Here is a 15,176-nt window from a genome sequence, read left to right on the forward strand (position 1 = left end):
TGCCCCTAGTCCTAGACTCCCCACCCAGACAAAATAGTTTCTCTACATCTACCCTATCTGTTTTCCTTAATATTATTGTTAAGACCAGGTGAGCAATGTGTCTAGAGGTCTTTTGCTGTCTTCACCTGGTCTTATTGTAACAGGGTTTAATGTTAAACACTGTGTTTTGAGCTCTCCCTTTGTGAATACTTGTTCAAAACTTTCCAATTATAAGGGCAAAGAAACGAGCACAGACAGGCTCTGTTTGGTTTAAAGCAGAAAGAGGAAATTTATTAAACCTTAAACTTAAATTCTAATGCGGTTCATGCCTACAGATATACGACGCACTCACACGAGCATGCACAAACTATATAAACATGCAAAATAGGGACAGAAAAGAACAGAAGAAAAGATAAGTTGAACAGTTTGAGGCAATTTCTTCTTGCCTTTTCTTGAGCTCGCTGTAGTCCTTGATTGAAGTCTTGCATTTTGTTGGGGCCCAGTCATCGTCTTAAAACCTTGCTGACGTAGGAAATTTTTGTCTCTTTTAGTTTCACGTGTTTTCACCAGATTCAGTTCCGTAGGAAGAGATGAAGGCAGGCAGGAGAGGAGATGTTCTCAGTTCCAGGAGCACACGGCTTTGTCTGTCCTAATCCTTTGTTGGAATTTCAAATTCAAAACTCGAGCCAGCTAGTCATGTGACTAAAACTGGTTTGACCACTTCTGTGTATTGGAGAAGCAACTGCTGGGTCCCCATTGTTTCAACATTGTCTATCACTAGGCAAATGTCCTTCTGGTCAGGGCTTTTTAAGTTTTAATGTTCATGTGGCGAAATAATGTGTGCCTCAGTCTTGGCAGGTGGGTTTTCCCTGACATTGTGAAAACCTCAATCAAATCACCCCTTAACCTTTTTAAATTTCAGGAAATGCAACCTTAGTTTGCGAAATCTCTCCTTGTAATTTAATCCTTTAAGTCAACGTATCATTTTGGTAAATTTATGCTGCACGCCATCCAAGGCTTGTATTTCCTTCCTAAGGTGTGGTACCCAGAACTGCTCACAGTACTCCAGGTGTGATCTAACCAGGGCTTTGTATAGCATATCATTTGCCCTTTGGTATTGCAGTCCTCTTGGTGTAAAGGCCAGCACTCCATTAGCGTTTTTGATTATTTTCTGTACCTGTCCACAATATTGTAAGGATCTGTGTACATTGATCTCCAAGTCTCTTTGGACCGTCATGGTTTCTAGCTTTTCACCAGAGAAATTTTTATCCTTTTGAGATCCAAAGTGCATGACGTCACATTTGCCTACATTGAAATCCATTTGCCACAGTTTTGCCTGTACACTTATTACTACTGCAACAACAGCATATATTTATATAACACCTTAAATGTAATAAAATGTCCCAAGGCACTTCACAGGAGCATTATAAAACAAAATATGACATTGAGACACACGAGATATTCGGTCAGATAACCAAAAGCTTGGTCAAAGAGGTAGGTTTTAAGGAGTGTCTTAAAGGAGGAAACTGAAGCAGAGAGGTGCAGGGAGTATATTCCAGAGCCTAGGGCCTAGGCAGTTGAAGGTGCGGCTACTAATGGTGGAGCGATTAAAATTGAGGATGCTCAAGAGGTCAGATTAGAGGAACACGGGTATCTCGGAGGGTTGCGGGGCTGGAAGAGATTACAGAGATGGGAAGGGGCAAGGCCATGGAAATATTTGAAATCAAGGCTGAGAATTTTAAAATCTAGATGTTGATTGATCTATCAATATCTCTTTGTAATTTTATGCTTCCATCTAGACTGCTTAAAATGTCACTTGTCTTTGTGTCAACGGCAAACTAGAATGTGCGGTTTTCTACCTGATCATCTAAGTCATTAATAAATATGGTAAAAAAAAATTAAGGCCCCAACACTAATCCTGTGGGGCACCACTATTCACATCCGGTCAGTTAGAGTACCTGCCCATTATCCCTACTTTCACCTGCCACTCAGCCCATTTCCTAACCAGGTTAATAATATGTCTTCAATTCCATGAATTTCAACTTGAGCTAAGTCCACACAAATAACATTCCTGCCCACTACTTTAGTCACCTTGAAAAAAAGTTCAATCAGGTTCATCAGACGTGACCTACTCTTCACATATCCATGCTGTCTCTGATCAGTTGAAAATTTTCAAGGTGTTCAGTCACTCTATCCTTATTTGTGGACATTAGTAATTTCCCGACAACAGATGTAGGGCTAAATGGTCTGTGATTTCCCAGGTTTCATGTCTCTCCTTCCTTAAGCTGCTGAATGGCCATATCATGTATCCTAGTTTTAGCGGTTATTTGTTGCAAGGTTATGGTTTTTAGAGTGGTCCAGATGCCTTGGAGGCATTGTATGTCCCTTGAGAGACCAAGTTGGCGTCATTTGAGCCACAAATGGAGAGCTTTAGTTCCCTGGTTTCCCTTTCTTACCATTCTTAAATATCCAAGTGACATGCACAAGTTTCCAAACTAAACGAATGGTTCCCAATCAAGACAACTTTTGAAGATTACAGTTGGGGCATCTGCAATGTCCTTCCCCAGAACAAAGAACAGTACAGCACAGGAACAGGCCATCCGGCCCTCCAAGCCTGCGCCGATCTTGATGCCTGCCTAAACTAAAACCTTCTGCACTTCCAGGGACCGTATCCCTCTAGTCCCATCCTATTCATGTATTTGTCAAGATGCCTCTTAAACGTCATTATCGTACCTGCTTCCACCACCTCCCCCGGCAGTAGGTTCCAGGCACTCACCACCCTCTGTGTAAAGAAATTGCCTCACACATCCCCTCTAAACTTTGCCCCTCTCACCTTAAACCTATGTCCCCTAGTAACTGACTCTTCCACCCTGGGGAAAAAGCTTCTGACTATCCACTCTGTCCATGCCGCTCATAACTTTGTAAACCTCTATCATGCCTCCCCTCCACCTCCGTCATTCCAGTGAAAGCAATCCGAGTTTATCCAACCTCTCCTCATAGCTAATGCCCTCCAGACCAGGCAACATCCTAATAAACCTCTTCTGTACCCTCTCCAAAGCCTCCACGTCCTTCTGGTAGTGTGGCGACCAGAATTGCACGCAATATTCTAAGTGTGGCTTAACTAAAGTTCTGTACAGCTGCAGCATGACTTGCCAATTTTTATACTCTATGCCCCGACCGATGAAGGCAAGCATGCCGTATGCCTTCTTGACTACCTGATCCACCTGCGTTTCCACTTTCAGTGACCTGTGGACCTGTCCGCCCAGATCTGTCTGCCTGTCAATACTCCTAAGGGTTCTGCCATTTACTGTATACCTCCCACCTGCATTAGACCTTCCAAAATGCATTACCTCACATTTGTCAGGATTAAACTCCATCTGCCATTTCTCCGCCCAAGTCTCCAACCGATCTATATCCTGCTGTATCCTCTGACAATCCTCATCACTATCCGCAACTCCACCAACCTTTGTGTTGTCCGCAAACTTACTAATCAGACAGCTACATTTTCCTCCAAATCATTTATATATACTACAAAGAGCAAAGGTCCCAGCACTGATCCCTGCGGAACACCACTAGTCACATCCCTCCATTCAGAAAAGCACCCTTCCTTCCACTGCTACCCTCTGTCTTCTATGACTGAGCCAGTTCTGTATCCATCTTGCCAGCTCACCTCTGATCCCGTGTGACTTCACCTTTTGTACCAGTCTGCCATGAGGGACCTTGTCGAAGGCTTTACTGAAGTCCATATAGAGAACATCCACTGCCCTTCCTCATCAATCATCTTTGTCCCTTCCTCAAAAAACTCAATCAAATTAGTGAGACACGACCTCCCCTTCACAAAACCGTGCTGCCTCTCGCTAATAAGTTTGTTTGTTTCCAAATGGGAGTAAATCCTGTCCCGAAGAATCCTCTCTTATAATTTCCCTACCATTGATGTAAGGCTCGCCGGCCTATAATTTCCTGGATTATCCTTGCTACCCTTCTTAAACAAAGGAACAACATTGGCTATTCTCCAGTCCTCTGGGACCTCACCTGTAGCCAATGAGGATGCAAAGATTTCTGTCAAGGCCCCAGCAATTTCTTCCCTTGCCTCCCTTAGTATTCTGGGGTAGATCCCATCAGGCCCTGGGGACATATCTACCTTAATGCTTTGCAAGACACCCAACACCACCTCCTTTTTGATAATGAGATGACTGAGACGATCTACACTCCCTTCCCTCGGCTCATCATCCACCAAGTCCTTCTCTTTGGTGAATACTGATGCAAAGTACTCATTTAGTACCTCGCCCATTTCCTCTGGCTCCACATGTAGATTCCCTTCTCTGTCCTTGAGTGGGCCAACCCTTTCCCTAGTTACCCTCTTGCTCTTTATATACGTATAAAAAGCCTTGGGATTATTCTTAATCCTGATGCCAATGACTTTTCATGAACTCTTTTAGCCCTCCTGACTCCTTGCTTAAGTTCCTTTCTACTGTCTTTATATTCCTCAAGTGCTTCGTCTGTTCCTAGCCTTCCAGCCCTTACGAATGCTTCCTTTTTCTTTTTGACTAGGCTCACAATATCCCGCGTTATCCAAGGTTCCCGAAACTTGCCAAACTTATCCTTCTTCCTCACAGGAACATGCTGGTCCTGGATTCTAATCAACTGATATTTGAAAGACTCCCACATGTCAGATGTTGATTTACCCTCAAACAGTCGCCCCCAGTCTAAATTCTTCAGTTCCTGCCTAATATTGTTATAATTAGCCTTCCCCCAATTTAGCACCTTAACCCAAGGACTACTCTTTTCCTTATCCACAAATACCTTAAAACGTATGGAATTATGGTCACTGTTCCCGAAATGCTCCCCTACTGAAACTTCGACCACCTGGCCGGACTCATTCCCCAATACCAGGTCCAGTATGGCCCCATCCCTAGTTGGACTATCTACATATTGTTTCAAGAAGCCCTCCTGGATGCTCCTTACAAATTCTGCCCCATCTAAGCCCCTCGCACTAAGTGAGTCCGAGTCAATATCGGGGAAGTTAAAATCACCCACCACGACAACCCTGTTACCTTTACATCTTTCCAAAATCTGTCGACATACCTGCTCCTCTACCTCCCGCTGGCTGTTGGGAGGCCTGTAGAAAACCCCCAACATCGTGACTGCACCCTTCCTATTCCTGAGCTCCACCCATATTGCCTCGCTGCACGACCCCTCCGAGGTGTCCTCTCGCAGTACAGCTGTGATATTCTCCTTAACAAGTAATGCAACTCCCCCACCCCTTTTACATCCCCCTCTATCCCGCCTGAAGCTTCTAAATCCTGGAACCCTACTTCCCTTAAAAACCCTGGGATGGAAATTGTCTGGTCCTGGGAAGTTGTCACTTTTTAGACCCATTATTTTCTTCATTACTATCATTTTGCTTACACTAATTTTGGTGAATCTTCATCCCTGATTAAATATTACTTTGTTTGGGATGTCTGACATGCTATTCGCTTCTTCTACTGTAAATACTGACACAAAATAATTACTCTCCACATCTGTCATATCCTTATTTTCATTGATAGCATCACCATTATCCATTTTCAAGAGGCCCACATTGCTCCTAACTTAACATAAAAAATAGGAGCAGGAGTAGGCCATATGGCCTCTTGAGCCTGCTCCACCATTCAATAAGATCATGGCTGATCTGTCATTGGCCTCAACTCCATTTTCCTGCCTTTTCCCCATAACCCATGACACACCTATAGTTTAAAAATCTGTCTGTTTCAGCTTTGAGTATATCCAATGATTTAGTCTCCACAGCTGTCTGGGGTAGAGAATTCCAAAGATTCATGATCCTCAGAAGAAGTTCCTCCTCATCTTGGTCTTGAACGGACGACCACTTATTCTGAAACTATACCCCCTAGTTCTAGATTCCCCCACGAGGGGAAACATCCTCTCAGCATCTACCCTGTCAAGCCCCCTCAAAATCTTAAATGTTTCAATAAGATCACCTCTTATTCTTCTAAACTCCAGTGGATATGGGCCCAACCTTTCCTCGTAGGAGAACCCCTTCATCACAGGAATCGTCCTCGTGAAGCTTCTCTGAACTGCCTCCAATGCAGGTATATCCCTCCTTAAATAAGGAGACCAAAACTGTATGCTGTTCACTCTAGGTATGATCTCACCCACGTCTTGTACAGTTGTACCAAGACTTCCCTACATTTATACTTCATCCCCCTTGTAATAAAGGCCAACATTCCATTTGCCTTCCTAATTATTTGCTGTACCTACATGTTAACATTTAGTGTTTCACGTACGAGGATATCCGGATCCCTCTGTACTACAGCATTCTGTAGTCTCCCTCCATTTTGCTTTTCAGTTCCTCCTACCAAAGTGGATAACCTCACATTTCCCCACATGATAATTCATCTGCCAAATTTTTGCTCACTCAATTAAGCTATTTGTATCCCTTTGCAAACACTTTTGTCTTCCTCAGAACTTGCTTTCCCACCTCTCTTTGTATTGTCAGCAAATTTGGCCACAATACATTTAGTCCTTTCATCCAAATCATTAATATAGATTGTAAATAAATGAGGCCCCAGCACTGATCCCCGTGGCTCCCCACTGGTTATAGTTTGCCAACCTGAAAATAACCTATTTATCCCAACTCTCTGTCTTCTGTTAGTTTAGCCAGTTCTCTATCCATGCTAATATATTATCCTTAACTTCCCAAAATGCATCACTTCACACTTGTCTGTTAAATTCCATTTGCCAATCCCTTGCCCACTTTCCCAGTTTATCTATATCCTGTTGTAACCTTAGACAACCTTCTTCACTGTCCACTATACCACCAATTTTGGTGTCATCTGCAAACTTATTAATCATGGTTAGGCCGCATTTGAGTACTGTGTGCAGTTCTGGTCGCCGCACTACAGGAAAGATGTGATTAAGCTAGAGAGGGTGCAGAAAAGATTCACAAGGATGTTGACTGGTTTGGAGGGCTTGAGTTATAAAGAGAGATTGGATAGGCTGGGTCTGTTTTCCCTGGAACGAAGGAGGCTGAGAGGGGACATGATAGAGGTATATAAAATTATGAGAGACATAGATAGGGTAGATAGCCGGAGTCTGTTTCGCATGGTACGGGTGACTAAAACTAGAGGGCGTAGATTTAAGGTGAGAGGGAGTAGGCTTAAAGGGGATAAAAGGGGTAATTTTTCACACCAAGAATAGTGGGTATCTGGAATGAGCTGCCTGAGAAGTAGGTGGAGGCAGGAACAGTAGCAACATTTAAGAGGCATCTGGACAGGTACTTGAATGAGCAAGGCATAGAGGGATATGGAATTAATGCAGGCAGGTGGGATTAGTATAGATAGGCATTATGGTCAGCATGGACGCGGTGAGTCGAAGAGCCTGTTTCTATGCTGTACGATTCTGACTCTATGATACCATCGTTAACTTCCTTAGTTTGCTATAGATGGCTCATGATTCTCGTAGTCTTTCTCAATGGAATATATCTTTGTTGATAATTAGGAAATATCTCTCTAAATATCTGCCACTGCTTATTGATCTACTGTCTTACTTTTTATTTTCCCAGTCCACTTTAGCCTACTTTGTTTTCATACCTTTGAAGTGTAAGACACTAGTTTCAGACCCAAGGTCAGACCCTCAAACTGAATGTAAAAGTCTGTCACGATACATCGAACTCCCTCCCTAACAGCATCATGGGTGTACTTACACGACATGGACTGCACTGGTTCAAGAAGGCGGCTCGCCACCACATTCCCTAGAGCAATTAGGGATGGGCAGTAAATGCTAGCCTAGCTAGCAACGCCCACATCCAGTGAAAGATAATTTTTAAAAATTACTCTTCCCTCGAGGATCTTTTACTATGAGATCATTAATTAATCCTGTCTCATTGCATATTACGACCTTCCCTCTTTGTTATAATTTCAGTTATAGATGCTTCTCTGTTACAGCTTTTATTAAGGATTCCATTAGCTTTCCTACCACCAATGTCAAGCTAATTGATCAGTAGTTTCCTGGACTTGTTGTATACTGAGTCTTTAAAATTGTGGAGGGGTTTGATGGGGTGGGTGTGGAAAGCATGTTTCTATTTGTTGGGTGCAGGGACTTATGTGGTGACACTATGTGGTGGTGGTGGGGTGTTGGCGAAGGCTGGAGGTCATGAGTGTGGAATAGTCACTAATAAATCATTAGGGATTTCAGGAGGGACTTCTTTGCTTGGGGTGTGGTGGGAGTGTGGAGCTCACTGTCATGGGGAATGGTTGGGTTTGGTGGTGTAGATGCATTAGGGGGAAGATAGGAGTGGAAGGATGTGCATATGGGGTTGGATGGGGTGTGGTGATGAGACAGTTGGGGATGGCCAGAATGGACATTGGTGTGAACCAGTTGGGCCGAACAGTCTGTTTCTGTGCTGTAGACTCAATGTAACATGATGTAACGTTGGCTGTTTTTGTGATGGGAAAACATCATCCTGCTTATGAATCATAATTTTGTTATAGTGGAGGGAAACAAAGGAGTAGTTGTGATATTCAGGAAAGTGGTAATCCTGGCACCACAGTAACTCGTAATATGAAGGGCAACAACCCTGGCATCAAGATGAATAATAGTCCTGATGTTATGAACAACAGCTATCTTGAGATAAGGATCAATAATCACAGCATTTAAAAAAAATAATAAGACTGTTACCTACCTGGTAGTATGAAGAGCAGTAACCTGTGCTCGTGAACCGAGTGCTAACAGTAACCAGCACATACTTGTTTGTAGTTATTGACCAGCCACTTTTTTTTTTCCTAATATAATTGTGAAAATGTTTTGTGTTGATACTTGCAAGTATCCTTTCAGACTCCTTTTCTAGCTCTTACTATCTGTTTTGTCACCCTTTGCTGTTCTTTGTATCTCCCATTCACCAGGAACTGTGCTTTTTATGCATTTTTCTAAGCTTTTTCTTCTAGTTTTATGTTGTCTCATCTCTCTCCAGTCATCCACGGGTTTTTTTTGTTAGCAATTAGATCTCTTTCCCCTTGGATATTTTTTTGAACAGCTTCCACTGAGCGTCTGCCATTTTGCCATTAACAGATTTCCCCGTGTGGACATTCTCTGTCTCATCGCATTGAAGTTAGCCTTATGATTCTTGGTAGCTATTTTACGTTTCTCCCTTTCAAATACTACGTTGAACTTGATCATGTTATGATTGCTGTTAGATAAGTGTTAAAGCACTGTTAACTAAATCTGGCTCATTACAGAATCTAATTTAGCCTGCCCCCTTATTGTTTCTAGGACTACGCTCAGGAAATTCACTGCCTTTCTGACATGCTCTAGTCTACTTATCCCAATCTATACAGAAGCTGAAATCCTCCAGGAAAAGCACTTTGTCTTTGCTATGTGCTTGTCTGATCTCGCCATTTATACATTCTACAACTTCACAGCTGTTACCAGGGGGCCTATACACAATTCCCACCACAGTCTTAAATCCATTTCTATTTCTCAAAGTCTCCCTTGCTTGCCCTCTCGTTATATCCGGTGTTACCAGTGAAGTGATTTCATCTTCTTTAATCCCTAAGGCTACTCCACCCCCTCGACCATTTTCTTTATCTTTCCTGTAGGTTTTACAACCAGGTGTATTTAGTTCCCAGTCCTGACCATCTTGCAGCCATGTCTCAGTAATTGCTAGCATGTCATACCCTCCAAATTGAATTTGCGCCTGTAATTCATTCAGCTTGTTCCTTATACTTCTTGCATTTGTATAACAAATGTTTATTTGGGCCATGATTCCTAACCTGTGCTTCTGCTCACGCGTTTTTATTTCTCTCTACTGGTTTAATTATTTTACATGTTCGTTTTCTCTTTACCTGTAGTACCTAAAGCACAATTTTGATATTCTACTGTCTTCCCTTTTTTGAATTATTATTTATAGTACCTCCTGACCCCTCTGCACCCCCTCCCCCTCCCATTTACTAGTTAAACTGTTTGTGACCGTCCTGTTTATACCTTCCACTAGTAACCTGGTCCCAGCCCGGTTCAGGTGGAGCCCGTCCCAGCGGTACAGTTACTTCCTGTCCAAGTGGTGCTGCCGATGTCTCATGAAATGGAACCCTGCTTTCCCACACCACTTATTCAACCAAGTGTTCACCTCCCTAATCCACTTATCCCTACAACAGTTTGTACATGGCTTGGATAATAATCCAGAGATTATAACTCTTGAGGTCCTGTTCTTTATTTCCTTGCTTTCCAAACAGAACCTCTTACATACTCTTCCCTGTATTGTTGATCCCAACATGGATCACAATGACTGGATCCTGCCCCTCTCTCCAATATCATTTCAAGCCTATTCGAAATGTCCCTCACCCTGGTAACAGGTAGGCAACATACCATGTGGAACTCCATCCTTCTTGCAAGGGAATTACAAAGCATTATATAATAACCTACAACAACCACGTTCTTCTCCTGCCTCCTTTGGACAGCTCTATGGTGCCCAAGGTCAGCATTCCGGCTGTCCTTCTGTCAGTGTCTTTATTGTTACCCTCACAAGCGTCAAGTACATTGTACCTGTTGGATAGGATCAGATTTTGCAGTACATTATTAGTCACACCTATCTCACTCTGAGTCTGCACCTCTCTGAGGTGTGACTGAGGACTTGAGCAAACTGTTCAGATACTTCTCCCCCTCCCTTATGTATGGGAGTGTTTCTAACTTACACTCCAGCTCAATAACTCTGAGCAGGGGAAATTCAAGACCAAGGCATCTATTCAGATGTGTTCATTCGGGACAGTCTCATTGTCACAAGAAAGTAAGAAATAGGAGCAGGAGTAGGCCATTTGGCTGTTTGAGCTGCTCTGCAATCAGTAAGATCATGGCTGATCTCCTACCTCAACTCCACCTTCCTGTAGTATGCCCATATCCCTTAATACCCAAAAATCTATCGACTTCTATCTTAAACATACTCCAGGATGAGCATTCGCAGCTCTCTGGGGTAGAGAATTCTAAACATTCACAGCCCTCTGAGTGAAGAAATTTTTCCTCATCTCAGTTCTAAATGGCAAACCCCTTAAGAATTTCATAAGTTTCAATTAGATTACCTCTCTTACTTCTAAACCTCAGGGGATATAGGATGAGTCCACTCAATCTCTCCTCATAGGACAATCTCCTTATCCCGGGGACCAGTCTAGTGGACCTTTGTTACACTTCCTCGAGGGCAAGTATGTCCTTTCTTAGGTAAGGAGACCAAAACCGCGCACTGTATTCCTGGTGTGGCCTCACCAATGTCCTGTAATATTGTAGTAAGACTTCTCGCATCCTTTGTAACAAAAGCTAACATACCATCTGCCTTTATAATTGCTTGTTGTACCTGCATGTTAACTTTCTGTGATTCATGTTCAAGGATACCCAGGTCCCTCTGAATACAAACATTTCCCAATCTCTCACCATTGAAAAAATATAAAGTGGATAACTTCACACTTCACCACATAGAACAGTACAGCACAGGAACAGGCCATTCGGCCCTCCAAGCCTGCGCCGATCGTGATACCTGCCTAAACTAAAACCTTCTGCACTTCCGGGGACCGTATCCCTCTATTCCCATCCTATTCATGTATTTGTCAAGATGCCTCTTAAACGTCATTATCGTACCAGCTTCCACCATCTCCCCCGGCAACAAGTTCCAGGCACTCACCTCCCTCTGTGTAAAGAAATTGCCTCGCCCATCCCCTCTAACTTTGCCCCTCTCACCTTAAATCTATATCCCCTAGTAACTGACTCTTCCACCCTGGGAAAAAGCTTCTGACCATCCACTCTTTCCATGCTGCACATAACTTTGTAAACCTCTTATCATGTCACCCCTCCACCTCTGTCGTTCCAGTGAAAGCATTCCGAGTTTATCCAACCTCTCCTCATAGCTAATGCCCTCCAGACCAGGCAACATCCTAATAAACCTCTTCTGTACCCTCTCCAAAGCCTCCACGTCCTTCTGGTAGTGTGGCGACCAGAATTGCACGCAATATTCTAAGTGTGGCCTAACTAAAGTCCTGCACAGCTGCAGCACGACTTGCCAATTTTTATACTCTATGCCCCGACCGATGAAGGCAAGCATTCCGTATGCCTTCTTGACTACCTTATCCACCTGCGTTGCCACTTGCAGTGACCTGTGGACCTGTACGCCCAGATCTCTCTGCCTGTCAATACTCCTAAGGGTTCTGCCATTTACTGTATACTTCCCACCTGCATTAGATCTTCCAAAATGCATTACCTCACATAAACTCCATCTGCCATTTCTCCGCCCAAGTCTCCAACCGATCTATATCCTGCTGTATCCTCTGACAATCCTCATCACTATCTGCAACTCCACCAACCTTTGTGTTGTCCGCAAACTTACTAATCAGACAACTACATTTTCCTCCAAATCATTTATATATACTACAAAGAGCAAAGGTCCCAGCACTGATCCCTGCGGAACGCCACTAGTCACATCCTTCCATTCTGAAAAGCACCCTTCCACTGCTACCCTCTGTCTTCTATGACAGAGCCAGTTCTGTATCCATCTTGCCAGCTCACCTCTGATCCCGTGTGACTTCACCTTTTGTACCAGTCTGTCATGTGGGACCTTGTCAAAGGCTATACTGAAGTCCATATAGAGAACATCCACTGCCCTTCCTTCATCAATCATCTTTGTCCCTTCCTCAAAAAACTCAATCAAATTAGTGAGACACGACCTCCCCTTCACAAAACCATGCTGCCTCTCGCTAATAAATTTGTTTGTTTCCAAATGGGAGTAAATCCTGTCCCGAAGAATCCTCTCTAATAATTTCCCTACCACTGATGTAAGGCTCACCGGCCTATAATTTCCTGGATTATCCTTGCTACCCTTCTTAAACAAAGGAACAACATTGGCTATTCTCCAGTCCTCTGGGACCTCACCTGTAGCCAATGAGGATGCAAAGATTTCTGTCAAGGCCCCAGCAATTTCTTCCCTTGCCTCCCTCAGTATTCTGGGGTAGATCCCATCAGGCCCTGGGGTCATATCTATCTTTTGCTTTGCAAGACACCCAACACCACCTCCTTTTTGATAATGAGATGACTGAGACTATCAACACTCCCTTCCCGAGGCTCATCATCCACCAAGTCCTTCTCTTTGGTGAATACTGATGCAAAGTACTCATTTAGTACCTCGCCCATTTCCTCTGGCTCCACACGTAGATTTCCTTCTCTGTCCTTGAGTGGGCCAACCCTTTCCCTAGTTACCCTCTTGCTCTTTATATATGTATAAAAAGCCTTGGGATTATCCTTAATCCTGTTTGCCAATGACTTTTCATGACCTTTTAGTCCTCCTGACTCCTTGCTTAAGTTCCTTTCTACTGTCTTTATATTCCTCAAGGGATTCGTCTGTTCTTAGCCTTCCAGCCCTTACGAATGTTTTTTTCTTTCTGACCAGGCTCACAATATCCCGCGTTATCCAAGGTTCCCGAAACTTGCCAAACTTATCCTTCTTCCTCACAGGAACATGCTGGTCCTGGATTCTAATCAACTGACATTTGAAAGACTCCCACATGTCAGATGTTGATTTACCCTCAAACAGCCGCCCCCAATCTAAATTCTTTAGTTCCTGCCTAATATTGTTATAATTAGCCTTCTCCCAATTTAGCACCTTCATCCGAGGACTACTCCTATCCTTATCCACAAGTACCTTAAAACGTATGGAATTATGGTCACTGTTCCCGAAATGCTCCCCTACTGAAACTTCGACCACCTGGCCGGACTCATTCCCCAATACCAGGTCCAGTACGGCCCCATCCATAGTTGGACTATCTATATATTGTTTCAAGAAGCCCTCCTGGATGCTCCTTACAAATTCTGCCCCATCTAAGCCCCTAGCACTAAGTGAGTCACAGTCAATATAGGGGAAGTTAAAATCACCCACCACGACAACCCTGTTACCTTTACATCTTTCCAAAATCTGTCGACATATCTGCTCCTCTACCTCCCGCTGGTGTTGGGAGGCCTGTAGAAAACTCCCAACATCGTGACTGCACCCTTCCTATTCCTGAGCTCCACCCATATTGCCTCGCTGCACGACCCCTCCGAGGTGTCCTCCCGCAGCACAGCTGTGATATTCTCCTTAACAAGTAATGCAACTCCCCCACCCCTTTTACATCCCCCTCTATCCCGCCTGAAGCTTCTAAATCCTAGAACATTTAGCTGCCAATCCTGTCCTTCCCTCAACCAAGTCTCTGTAATAGCAACAACATCATAGTTCCAAGTACTAATCCAAGCTCTAAGTTCATCTGCCTTACCGGTTATACTTCTCGCATTGAAACAAATGCACTTTAGACCACCAGTCCCGCTGTGCTCCGCAACATCTCCCTGCCTGCTCTTCCTCTTAGTCTTACTGGCCTTATTTGCTAGTTCCTCCTCATTTATTTCACTTGCTGTCCTGCTGCTCTGGTTCCCACCCCCCTGCCACACTAGTTTAAACCCTCCCGAGTTACGCTGGCAAACCTCGCAGCCGGGATATTTGTGCCCCTCCAGTTTAGATGCAACCCGTCCTTCTTGTACAGGTCCCATCTGTCCTTGAAGAGATCCCAATGGTCCAGATATCTGAAACCCTCCCTTCTACACTAGCTGTTCAGCCATGTGTTTAGCTGCAGTATCTTCCTATTTCTAGCCTCACTGGCACGTGGCACAGGGAGTAATCCCGAGATTACAACCCTGGAGGTCCTGTCTTTTAACTTTCTACCTAACTCCCTAAACTCCCCCTGCAAGACCTCATCACTCTTCCTGCCTATGTCATTGGTACCGATGTGTACCACAACGTCTGGCTGTTCACCCTCCCCCTTCAGAATGCCTTCTGTCCGTTCAGAGACATCCTTGACCCTGGCACCAGGGAGGCAACATAACATCCTGGAGTCTCTTTCACGTCCACAGAAGCGCCTATCTGTGCCCCTGACCATAGAGTCCCCTATAACTATTGCTCTTCTGCGCTTTGTCCCTCCCTGCTGAACAACAGTGCCAGCCATGGTGCCACTGCTCTGGCTGCTGCTGTTTTCCCCTGATAGGCCATCCCCCCCAATAGTATCCAAAATGGTATACTTGTTAGAGAGGGGGATAGCCACAGGGGATTCCTGCACTGACTGCCTGCCCCTTCTAGCGGTCACCCATTTATATCACATTGTATTCCATCTGCCATGTTCTTGCCCACTCGCCCAACCTGTTTTTCT

At 44.1% G+C, this 15,176-nt stretch overlaps 1 protein-coding gene across 3 annotated transcripts in view; it reads left to right on the forward strand.

The window, feature by feature from the left end:
• Positions 1-15,176, forward strand: part of virma (vir like m6A methyltransferase associated) — a 152,825-nt gene that overhangs the window by 121,347 nt on the left and 16,302 nt on the right. The gene's annotated exons all lie outside the window — the stretch shown is intronic.

The sequence above is a fragment of the Heterodontus francisci genome, chromosome 5 (assembly GCF_036365525.1).
Source record: "Heterodontus francisci isolate sHetFra1 chromosome 5, sHetFra1.hap1, whole genome shotgun sequence".
In the NCBI taxonomy this organism is placed as follows: Eukaryota; Metazoa; Chordata; class Chondrichthyes; order Heterodontiformes; family Heterodontidae; genus Heterodontus; species Heterodontus francisci.